Raw genomic sequence first — 11,507 nt, 5'->3', positions numbered from 1 at the left:
TATGCCATTGCACACATCCTCTGCAAGACTCCTCACTTGTCAGGTGCACATTGCTGTTTTTCTGGTTGAGAGCACCTACCATCTGCTGGCTGGAGCTTATAGATCAAGGAAGGAAGAACCCGTGCCCCACCAGGAGTGCAGAGGTTACTTAATAATCTTAAGAAGGTTTACTATGTTATAATGTGGATTAGTTTTTCTCATTCTTTCAGTGGCTTTTCAGAAGATTATGGGAGACTTTATGGAAATGCAGGACACTTGTGCACTCTACGTGTATTCCGTACACTCTGGCATACTGTCATTCTGATTCTCCCATGCAAATAACCAAAGGAAATGGAAAAATAAATTCCAAAAAAGTCCTTTAATAACAACTGCAATTGAATATCTCAGTTCTGTTCAGATGGAAAATCTGAATGAAAACCTGGAAGCTTAAGTATAGGACAAGGGGATGCTAATTTAACTTCCAAAGACCTTTACGATTACTGGGAACTCTGTCATTTAGGATTATTTACAACAGGGCCAAGTATTACTGTTACTTTTTTGTAGCCAGTTCATCAATAACCGATGAATGAGGCTTATAAGTAAAGAATGTAACTTGGTAGGGTGGTTGCACACGAAGGGAATTTTTTGCAATAGCGTTTCCATTTCCTCTACCTATTGAAGAGACTTTAATTTCTACAGAAGAGAACTAGCTATACAGGGACAGCATTCATTGGTATGTAGGCTTATGAAAAAATTGCAAAGCAGTAGATTCCTGAGCAGAATTTCAGTGGTAGTGCAGTTAGATAAACACATGCTCACTGTAAGTTTGTTAATGTCAAGGATGACAGAAAAATGAGAAACTCATAAACCTTGATCAAGGCATCAAGACAATGGGACACCATAATTTTGACACAGGAATTTTTATGGATTGCATGAGACTGGCTGCACTCCAGAATTAGTTCCAGACTGAATTATAATTCCATTCTGTATCTTCCTTAATGTTAGAAACCTGAGTAGTGAGTGGTTATTACACTGAACTGTATTACGTGCACTGTTTAAGCACGCTGAGTACTGTACATGATTGTGACTCTATTTTTAAGTACACTTCTCTTTTATGTGTTTTCACTTAGAATAGCTCTGTAGGGTGATGTTGGACTCAACCCGTACACACGGTTCACGTGGTTCTAGAGGGAAGTCACATTATCTGCCAGTGCTGAGCATAAAGAAGAGGGGAAGTAATCTCCAAACTATATGAAGAGAATGTATCAACAGGTAATATTTTTACTTTCCTTCCCATTGTGGATGTTGCTTTTATACCAAGAAAATATGGGATCAGTGAAGATAAGGTGATGGCTGAAATTCTCCATGTATTCCCATACACAGGCAGCTTTCTGGCAGAATAGCACAATTAGTTTTGAAGGCAACTAAACCACCACAACTAATGGACTAGACTAATTTGAGGAATTTTATCTGAATGCCTCTTTAAAACTTGGGATATCGCTAGGTGTCACTGGCATTCACCACTTTCTCACCTACCTTCTCTTCCCCTATGCCAATGCTTTCTGGGCTAGTTTCTGCTGGTAAAATACCTACAGAACCTATCAGTCTTGTTTCTGAGTTTGTGTCACCTGCCTGTGTCCTGATCACATCAGTCTCTGGGTCTGCAGCCCACAGCTTGAAACTGAGACAAATGGGTTCTCATTCCCTTTCTTTTCTGTCTCACTTGTGTTTACAGAAAAAAAAAAAGTGTAAAAAAGATGTACAATTTCATCAGAAAAAGGTCTGTTTTGTGATGTCGAATCAAACATTCCTTAGGGTTTTTACCTTTCAGTCAGGAGATGTTGAGATTTTTTCACCTGTTTTGGTGGATGCAAAGATCTTTTACCCAGGAGAATGCTGTAACACTATCCAGTATTAGGGTTTTTGTACTTGGTGCCCTCCTACTGATACTCCTGCTGTATTTTCCCTATGCAGTATCCAGAGGGTAAAAAAGAGAATAATTTCTAGAAAATCTGTTTTAGAACATTTACTACAGAGGAAGGAAAGATAGGCTTCTATCCCTTGAGACTAACAGACATCTAGAAAGTGGAATAGTATTTTTTAAAAAGGAAGAAAATAAAAAGGTATTTATGGATGGATGGTGGGCAGGACAGCGGAAACTTGCTGTGGCATGTTGGTGACTGACATTCTTCTGGATGATGTAGGTTAAAAGTCTGTCCCCAGAAGAAGAACAGAAAACCAAGGCTAAGACTGATGAATGCTCTGATGTTTGGATTACAGCCTCCAAACTAGTTTGGAAGTGTCTATCTCTGTGTCTGTGTGTGTGCAATCTTATACTGCACTTGTTTCTGTGTTTCTTACTGGCTAGTTTAAGCAGCTTCCTGCTTAGTTTGCTGGTGTCTGTGTATCCCATTTCAGTGTGCCTGGAGGCCTCTGATTGATTTATGTGTTGCTGCCAGCTTGAGACAGCTAATGTGGTTATCACCTCTAGCTGTTTACCCCACCCTAAAGTGCTAAATAACTCCAGTGGTTCAGCAGCTGGTTTATGAACAGCTCAAATATCAGTGCAGGGAGGGTGAGGGGCACACTTGGGCACAGTAACCTCATCAGCTGTGTGGGGCTGAGCCGTCTCTTCTTGTCCACTTGAACTCGTGTCCCCTTGCACGGCACAGACCAGGTACAAAGTAGAGTTTCTGTGGCCTGGTCCCCTTTTGAATTTAGCTTAGATGCAAAAGAAATATATTTTATAGTGCTGAATGTAGCCTTCTAGTACAGTCTTCTCAAATAAATGTCTAAACTCTGAGCATAAGGAGGAGCCTTATTTAGCAGATGCAAAATTGGGAAGCCCTTTGAAGGCTAGGGAAGCCCTTTCTGTCTATACCTGGAAGTGGGTATCTCAGGAATGTCATTTGTAAAGGAAGACATCAGAGACTGGGATTCAGTTAGGTACTTATGTCTCTGCTTCTGGTCCAGTTTTTTAGAGTCTTATAACTCTAACTGGAAAAATGGACACTCTTTTAGAGTACAGTGCACCTATGGAAAATGACTCAAGTAGGCCAAGTGAAGTGTGCCTGGAAGAGACCCATTTGCCTGTCATGAGCCTCAGGTGCAGACCCCCAAAGTGAGATGAGATGGATCTCTGCTGCAGGAACTGGAACTGAGCTGGGCAGAAGCTTATCTGGTGATTCAGTGGGTCAAATGTCTATTTTGATAGTCCTTTCTATCCAGGCACGGTTTCTTTGTGTATCCAGGGCTTCACAGCTTGCACCTTTGAGAAGGGCATAATGTTTCTGAGTGCTGGGATTGCTTGCAGCAGGATTGGGTTTGCCTTTCTCAAATGTTTCAGGGGAGGTGGAGGAGGGCAGCTTCCCTGCTCTGGGGCGGGGGGGGGGGGGGGGGNGGGGGTGTAGGGTCTGTCCTGAGTGTTTGCACCTGCTGAGCCTCTGCTGTCTCCCTTTGCTTTGACCCATACAGTTAGGTATTAGGGGCATTAGGACATGGCCACTGTACTCTGCCCCCTGGATTCCTTTTTCCTCTCCACATTTTTAAGTACTGCTCAATATGAAGTGCACTCTGGTCTAACTGGGAATCCTTACCTGTTTGTTCATGGCCCATTTTTGCAGCTGTCCCCAGCTCATACAGGAAAAGGCACAGTTCCTCTTAGGCACCCAAAAAAAGGGTAATTTCTCCAAAAGCTCACCTATTTCTCAGTGGCTTTTTTGTGGTGTGCATGTAGAGTCACTTGGCTTAGGGTTCTAAGCTCAGCATTATGATTTAGAGAGAGAAAAGAAACTTTTTGGTAGAGATGTCGACAGTATCACTTGTTCTGGGTTTCTGGGAGACGTCTAGCTGATACAAACTGCAAAAACAAATCTCTGTGAAAAGCTGTTTTAAATTAGAGAATTTACCCAGTTGAGAGAAAACTGAAGTTTCTGTTTTCTGTCCAGGCTAGAATTACAAAGGTAGATGCATACAAATAATATTTTTCCTTGATTTTTTTTTCTCTAGTTATTTTCCATTTATTTATCTTTTGTTTACAGTCCCCATGCTTATATAACAACACTCAAGAGGAAGCTGCTAACGAGCCCATCTGATGGTTTATGCCAGCTGTTTTAGTTGAGGCATGCTGGATGCAACTGAGCTCCACCTTCTTCGTCGAGGTATATTATACAAGTGACACCGTAATATATGGTTCAGTCAGAATGATAGCTACTTAACCTCTTGGTACTCTTTTCATTAATTTTTCCTTGGATCAGTTATTGTGTTTTGTCTGTCACAGAACTGGGTTGAAAACTGCTCTGGGCATGGAATGTGTCATTCATTTAAACAACATCAAGGCACACTGTTCATGTTTAATTATTACTTTAATGCAAGTGCTAAACTGTTTTCAGTCACATCTAACAAACATGTTTTCTGGGACTGGTTGCTGGCTGACCTCAAGTAAGGGCATGTTAGGTTAAGCCTTGAAATGCTGCATCAAGCTGTCATCTCAAATAGAAGTCAGCTCATTCATCCTCCTGTGAACTATCATATAGATGAACCGATGGAAGCAGGATATATTAACTGCCCATCAGAAAGGACATTGCAGTATGCTGATTTATGATGAGAAAATTCTAGAGTAATCCTATTGATGATGTTAAAAAACATCTGTTCATAATGTCGCAGTAGCTAAGCTAGCAAAACTGCGTAGTAGATGAAAGCCACCTGTTGATGCAGTCTTTAAAAACAATATATAAATATTTCTGTTGGTGCTGTTGCATCAGTTCTTTTTCAGGATATCTATTATGGCATGACACATTCATTTGGAAGTGGTCAAGATATTTATAGGCCCAGTTCCAGAAGACATGAGCATGTGATCAATGCTCTTGCTTTCAGATGCTTGAAAAACCAGTTTGATGCAACATTTAGAAGTGAATGTCATGCTATGTTAATAACTGAGAGAAAAAAATCTAAGTAGACTCTTTTTCAGGATAAGGTGTTTGTAGAAAGCAAGGTTTAAGCTGCATGTACTTGGGAGATCATTGTAAAGGATTAAGGACAGAAAACACCACGATACCTAATGCCTTGGTAAGGGTAGGATTTGCTGGGTTTTGAAGTATTCCAAATAAATTACATTCTGAGCAATGAATTTTGAGACATCCACAGTCACTTCATAGGGCTGATGCATTCCAATTTTTATCTAAGTCAGAAGGTACATCTGCTTCATTTGACCTTCCTTTCACCCTGGATCTCATCATTACTCCATATTAGTGGTTGACTAATACAATGACAGCACTTAAATAAAGATGCAGACCTATTTAAAACTTCCTACAGACATGATCTTAAGGCTTGAGAGTCTTGTTTAGTTCTAAGTAACATCTGTTGGGAAAATCCATTATATCTGCCAGTGGATTTGTTTTGACATTTGAGACCAAACTTTCCCAAGTTCTCCTTTTTCTTTTCTTCTTTCCTGCCAATCTTTCCTGTTTTTCCACTGAACTGATGCTCATCACTATCCTTTCTTCCTGCTGATGGCAGTGGGAGCAGCCAGCAGGGCTTGGCTTGACAAGTACCAAATGAGGTTTATATGTGCCAGGAATGTGTAGTCATGTTAGTGACAGCCACTAGCTTACCAGTTATTGTACCAGGATCTTTTGAAAGAGGACTTGCAAGTGGGAATGACTGTGAAATCAGTTGTCTTTTGCTGCCCTTAATGTAGAGCCATTAAGACTTTTAAAATTTCAGCTTAACTTTTGAGTTTGAAGAAAGCTTTCTTTGTAAATTTCCTGGCCCAGAGTGCTCTTGCTTCATGCTCTTGACACGGTACTCTGTTGGTTTGTCCTGGTTCGAAGGAATAAATCCTGTTTTAAATTTCCTTGCTTTCTTACAACAAAGGGCTCCGGAGGAAAGAAAATCTTTTAATCCTCCCAGCAATAACCTGACATGACCTTCTAAACACACTATTAACTCAAAAATATTAGCAATATTTTGTAGCTGTCTTAAGAAGAGTTTACAATAGAGATGGACAAAATACTTAGAAGAATAATTATACTTGGATCTGAAGAAATTAGTATCCACAACACAATTACACGTTTAAAAAGAGCTAAATGTTAAAAACTCTTTAAAAAGCCATGCAGTGGGGTATTGTTCAGTAGCACTGGCAGAATACAACCAGTTTTCTGCATGGTCTTTCTAGGCTTCTGATTTCCTGACTGCCTTCGCACAAATTATTTGCCTTCTCTGTGTTCTTTAGTTACTCCAATCTGTTTTTCCTTTCCTTCGTAACTGCTCCGCTTTCAGATGTTCAGAGCTTTTTTTTTAATATGCTCAATATGGGATACTTTTGGAAGATCTGCAGTAGGAGACAGTTTTCTGCAAATCTGGTCTCTGCTATGTCAGTAGGCTGCCAACAATTGCACACAGCTTAAATGTCAAATAGGTAATTTTTTTGTAAAAATTGTATAACGTTGTTCTGGTATAAGTACGTTAACATAATTTTTTTGAAAGAAACTTATAGCACTAAAATATCACAAAGGTAACAACTTAAAATTAGGTATCCAGCACTCTATTCTGACTGGAGTCAGAGAGAGATGACATAGCATGGGATGCATAGTAGAGAAATTCAGAGAAAAGTCAGTAGGAAAAGCAAGAGAAAAGAAATTCAAGCTTGCTTTCTGTCTCTTGGATTAAAATACCTAAATTCAGAGATAAAATAGAGGTTTGGAGCTAGAAGTTTTTTTGCTAATTTATGTACCTCAGGTGGTCATTTTGGTATGCAGCAGGTAACACTTGTGCATTCCCTCATAAAAATACTTGCTAAATCCTGCTGCCTTTAGTCAATCATTCTCCATTATGAATTTCCATCAAATATCTGGTCTAAACCTGGTGAAGTCAGTGAGAGTCTTTCAATTGCATCAAGCACAAGCTGCACAAAATAATGGCTAGACCCATGGAGAAACATGAGGGATATGATGCCTCAAAGCAGGATGTACACAGGTACCCTCTGTTGCTGTGCACCAGCTGGTTGCCTTAGAGCCAATAGTAACCATGTTCACCCTCTGGAGAGAAGAGTACTCCAAGGGTAGAGTTCCCTCCTCAAATTCAGATTTGAGCTCTGATGAGCAGATCCAATTAAAGTATATGCTGGGTGCCAAGTTCTCCTCCTGCTGTGAGAACATTTTTGAGTCAAGAGGTATAACACAGAATAGATAAGGTTGGAAAGGACCACCGGAGGTCATCTTGTCCAACCTTCTTGCTCGAGGAAGGTCCCCAACAGCCCATTACTCAGGATTGTGCCAAGACAGCTTTTGAGTATCTCCAGAGAAGGAGATTCCACAACTTCTCTGGGCAACCTGCTCCAGTGCTCAGTCACCCTCACAGTAAAGAAGTTCTTCCTCATGTTCAGGGGGAAACTTGCTGTGTGCTGGTTTCTGCCTGTTGCCTCTTGTCCTATTGATTACCACCACCGAGAAGAGCCTGGCTCCACATGGAGAAGTGTCATGGCGGGAGAACTGTGGCAGGAACAGTCAGGTATGAATTACCTGTGTCTTCAGTGTCCCACTTTTGCGGCACAGGCCCTCTCTCATGGCAAAAGAGAATCACTGGCACTGTGGAGGCTGGAGCAGCAGCTCCACTAACTATTCTGCTGGCTCTAACAGAACACATCCCTGTTGTGGCTGGCAAGGTATCTGTAGTGTCCCTGGTCACAACTGGGATCAGCCCTGGTCTGGTTACCAGGGTAGCCCCTGCTCCCTCAGCCTTTCACAAGCAAATCCTGAGTGCAAGCAGGTATCTAAATCTCACATTTTTTGATGGCTGAGGCCTTCTTCAGTGCCTTACTGCCAGGGAGTGTGCTTTTCCTTCTCCTGCATGGGTTTGAAATACCCTCTCCATTGCATGTTTTCAGCCACAACAGTCATGTAGCTCTACTGTTTGGATAACACCTTACTGAACACACTCAGAGGTAATTTAGAGGAAAGTGTCAGGGAAGCCTCTCTACCCCACTGACATTAACTTTGCAAAGACCTATGGGATCTTTCCCAATTATTCCCCCTTAGCCCTACTAGACACCCTGTGCAAGACCCTCACAGGTTGCTGCTGCAGGGACAAGATTGTGATAACTATCAGATATGTCCTTTACACATTCTTGTTTAATTAAAATTATGTTCCATTAGTCTTAATTTCTTTGAACATCCTTCTTCATTCAGTTCCAAGTCTTCCAGCAGCCATCACTTTGCCCAAAAAGCTTTCTGCTTTTCTTTGAATGTTGAACTACTGTCTTCACTAGCCTCTGTGGACCCATCTCTGGAGTATCTTCTTGTGTTCATGCATGTTTTTTTTTCTTCTGAAATGAAATAGTTCTTATAACAAGCAAGTCCAATTCCTGCTTCTGCATTTGACTCTGGGGAAGATCCCTTAGGCGGCACCGCCCAGCTCCTCCTCCAACCTTGTCACGCTGATTCGTGCTTTAGCCTGTAGCTTCTATTGTTGTATTTATTGCTAAACAAAAGGAGTGTTTTTTTGCTCCCTCATTTAGGGTGAGTAGAAGATAGTTATGTCCACCAGCTTCCCCAAGCTTTGTGACTGCACACTGATAGATGGCTTGCTTGCTGAGCACCACCTCATCTCCAGCAAGGCGGTGTGCAAGGAGCCTGATGGCCTGACAAATTCAGTAATTTTGGCCAAGTTCATAAGGGTCTTATGTTATTCACGGCTTTTGATGAACTGCATATTCCTCACTGATTTAGCGGCCGACTTGTGATGTTTTTCGATGAGTCAAATCTCTGTAATAGTGACCCTACATCCATGTATGTGGTAAATGTGAAAGAAAACAGATGTCTATAAAAATCACTGAATCTGATTTGGAACAATGAACAGTATTGTGGTTAATCGTAGCTGTACAGCTAATGTGAAGTATTTTTATAGGATAGGGTGAAAATTGCTTGTTTCACACCTGTATTACTTCTATCTTAATATTTGAATTCAGCCAAATAAAGTTAAGTACAGGTTATTTATTTGGGGAGTAAAGGTATAATTACTACTGTGTTTTAGAAGTTATAGTACAGTATTGCAACCATAAATTCATTTCAACATTGTTTTTTTTTTCCTGGCAATATCTGCCCTGTGTTTATATGTAAAAAGAAACAAACAGTAGCCAATAACTAACTGTCATCTAGAAATGTGGAAAGAGGGTGTAGCAATTGTTCCCCAAAAGATTTCTTCCAATACAATGAAAACGTATTTAGTGTTCTTCTTATAAGTTGTCTCAGACCAAAGCTGAAACATTTGTTGAACTCTAGATTAAGGACAGAGTCTTAATCCAGATTTAATCAGACACTCTGAAGCAGAGTTTCAAAATTCCTGAGATCAGAAAGTAAAGAGTTTTGCAAAAATAAATATCAGCCAAGTCCTATTCCTGTAAGACTGGAGGTTGAATAATTAAAGTGCAGTGGCAGAAAGGAATAGCTGAACACAGAAAAATGAAAGGTCTGACCCTGTGAACTAGCTTTAAGGTCATGAACAGGATCTTACAAAATCAACATAAATTCATTACTGGAAGAAGCTAGAATAAAGTCCTAAACACAGAGCAAGTGTGATGAGTCAGATCTGGTCAAGTGGCGTATACATGCAAAATTCTGAATAAAAATAATCAAATTAACATGCAGTGAAGAGAGAATTTCCATAGTGAAGCCTGTAATTTCCTGAAGAAACTTCTCTAGATTGCTAAGCATGATTTGGACAAGTCACGAGACAAAAGAACTGCTTTTTTTTTTTTTTTTTTTTTTTTTTAAATTTTTTAACAGGGCTCTGTGTATTTTGGGACATGGACAGACAGTTCGCATTGCAGACATATTTTGTTGGATTACCTGCTTTGGTGTCAGTATTGAAGGACTCATTCTGTAGAACCCTCTTAAGACCTTGTCATCCTGCTTAAATAAAGACTACAGAATGTTCTAAATGCAGTAATATAGATTTGGTTTTTTTTTTTTCCTTTTCTTTTTTTTTTTTTTTTTTTTTTTTTTTTTTTTTTTTTTTTTTTTTTTTTTTTTTTTTTTCAGAAGTAAATGGACACTGAGTGTAGGTGTTAGATGTCTCTCATTTTTTGTACTACTTTTTGAAAGATGGTATTTCTCAGAATAATGTGAGAAGGCTTGGAACACTGATTTATTCCTGTTGGAAGATCATTCTGCAAATGACTCCAAATTGCAGTAATTTAGAAATCTTGAGGTTCTTTCTATATTTGGATTTGTACATTCGGCAAGCTTTTAGTACAAATATATGAATCTTTGGCAATTATTTTAATTCATGAATAGAAATTTAACTGAACTAAATACATGAATGTACCTTACAGTGCTCAGGCTTTGTGAGACATTTCTGCTAAATCGGCTTATGAATTTCCTTTTGATGAGCTTAATTGTTGACAGATTTTTCAAAAGCTAACAACAGCTTGCTTTGCTAGCTAGTATTCACATGAACTGGATAGTCTTGTGAAGTCCCTTATGCAATTTGCATAATATTTTTCTTCTACTGTAAGATGAAGTGAAATCCTTTGTAGAGAACCTAACAACATTTGACATTGTAAAGACATCAATGCAAATAAAATTTAAAAACCAGAAAAATCACCCTCCCAGCTTGTCCTTCAACATCTCAGAATATGCATAGCTAGAAAAAATAGACTTTTTTTCTTCTCTTTTTTTTTTTTTTTGCCCCAGAGGACTATTTAGAACAAAGGTCCTAAATAATGAGATGTGGTCTCTTAATGAAGATATTATAAAGATATTTTGCTATTTTTTTTCAGCAGAACTGTAACTAGGCTTTTCATCTGAGATCCCTCAAGTCAGAATGCATTACATATGCAAATATATTCATTAAATCAACAAAACAAATTAGCCATTTTGTCTATCCATGTGAAACAGATAAATTCTAGATCTTATCTACCCAGAAATTTTTGTTGTTGGTGGTAATATTTCAGAATTTCTATCTTTGAATTCTATTGTCTGGAAGTGTAGGTGGGAAGAGAATAAAATGTAAGCAAAACAGTAGGATCTGTAATCCATAACAACGGTTGTGCATGTCTGAGTGAAGTGAAGCATATAGAAACCTTGAAAATAACTGACCCTGTTTTCCTCCAAACATTTCTGAAGAATTCTGCTCTGTTAATAATGCCTTAAAAGTAATAAAGACTGGTGTCTGTGGATTCTAGCCAAATGAGGTCACATCCTACAGTCCTTGCTTTGTCTTACTGGAGTAAATTTCCCATTTACTCAGGATAAGATGGGAACCAAGCACCGAGTAAGGGTGGCAGGATGGGAAATGGTTTGTCACCTCTAAGACTGCGTTTGCAAACTGCTGGAACCACAAATGAGCTCAGTGTTTAGCAAGATGGTGGATGCCAGCATGAAGCTTGGAAGTGCCAATTTTAATTAAAAGCTGTATCTTCAAATCAAGTTCCTAGTTAACAATGGGTGGGAAATTCTTCCCATCATGCAAGCTTTCTGAATGCTGTATTGACTGGCAAGATGGGTGCCCCTTCCACAAAAGTCCTGCTG

General features: G+C 39.5%; 1 long non-coding RNA gene across 1 annotated transcript in view; it reads left to right on the top strand.

The window, feature by feature from the left end:
• The first annotated feature begins 4,025 nt into the window (after positions 1-4,025).
• LOC114062323 overlaps positions 4,026-11,507 on the top strand; it is a 31,158-nt gene continuing 23,676 nt past the window's right edge. The window contains exon 1 of the long non-coding RNA XR_003572346.1: positions 4,026-4,139. This is a non-coding gene — a long non-coding RNA (uncharacterized LOC114062323). The remainder of the gene's footprint in view (positions 4,140-11,507) is intronic.

Source organism: Empidonax traillii, unplaced genomic scaffold (genome assembly GCF_003031625.1).
Source record: "Empidonax traillii isolate 1590-97213 ecotype Southwest subspecies unplaced genomic scaffold, ASM303162v1 scaffold398:size1781980, whole genome shotgun sequence".
NCBI classification, from domain to species: domain Eukaryota; kingdom Metazoa; phylum Chordata; class Aves; order Passeriformes; family Tyrannidae; genus Empidonax; species Empidonax traillii.
This window is presented reverse-complemented; position numbering and strand designations above follow the sequence as displayed.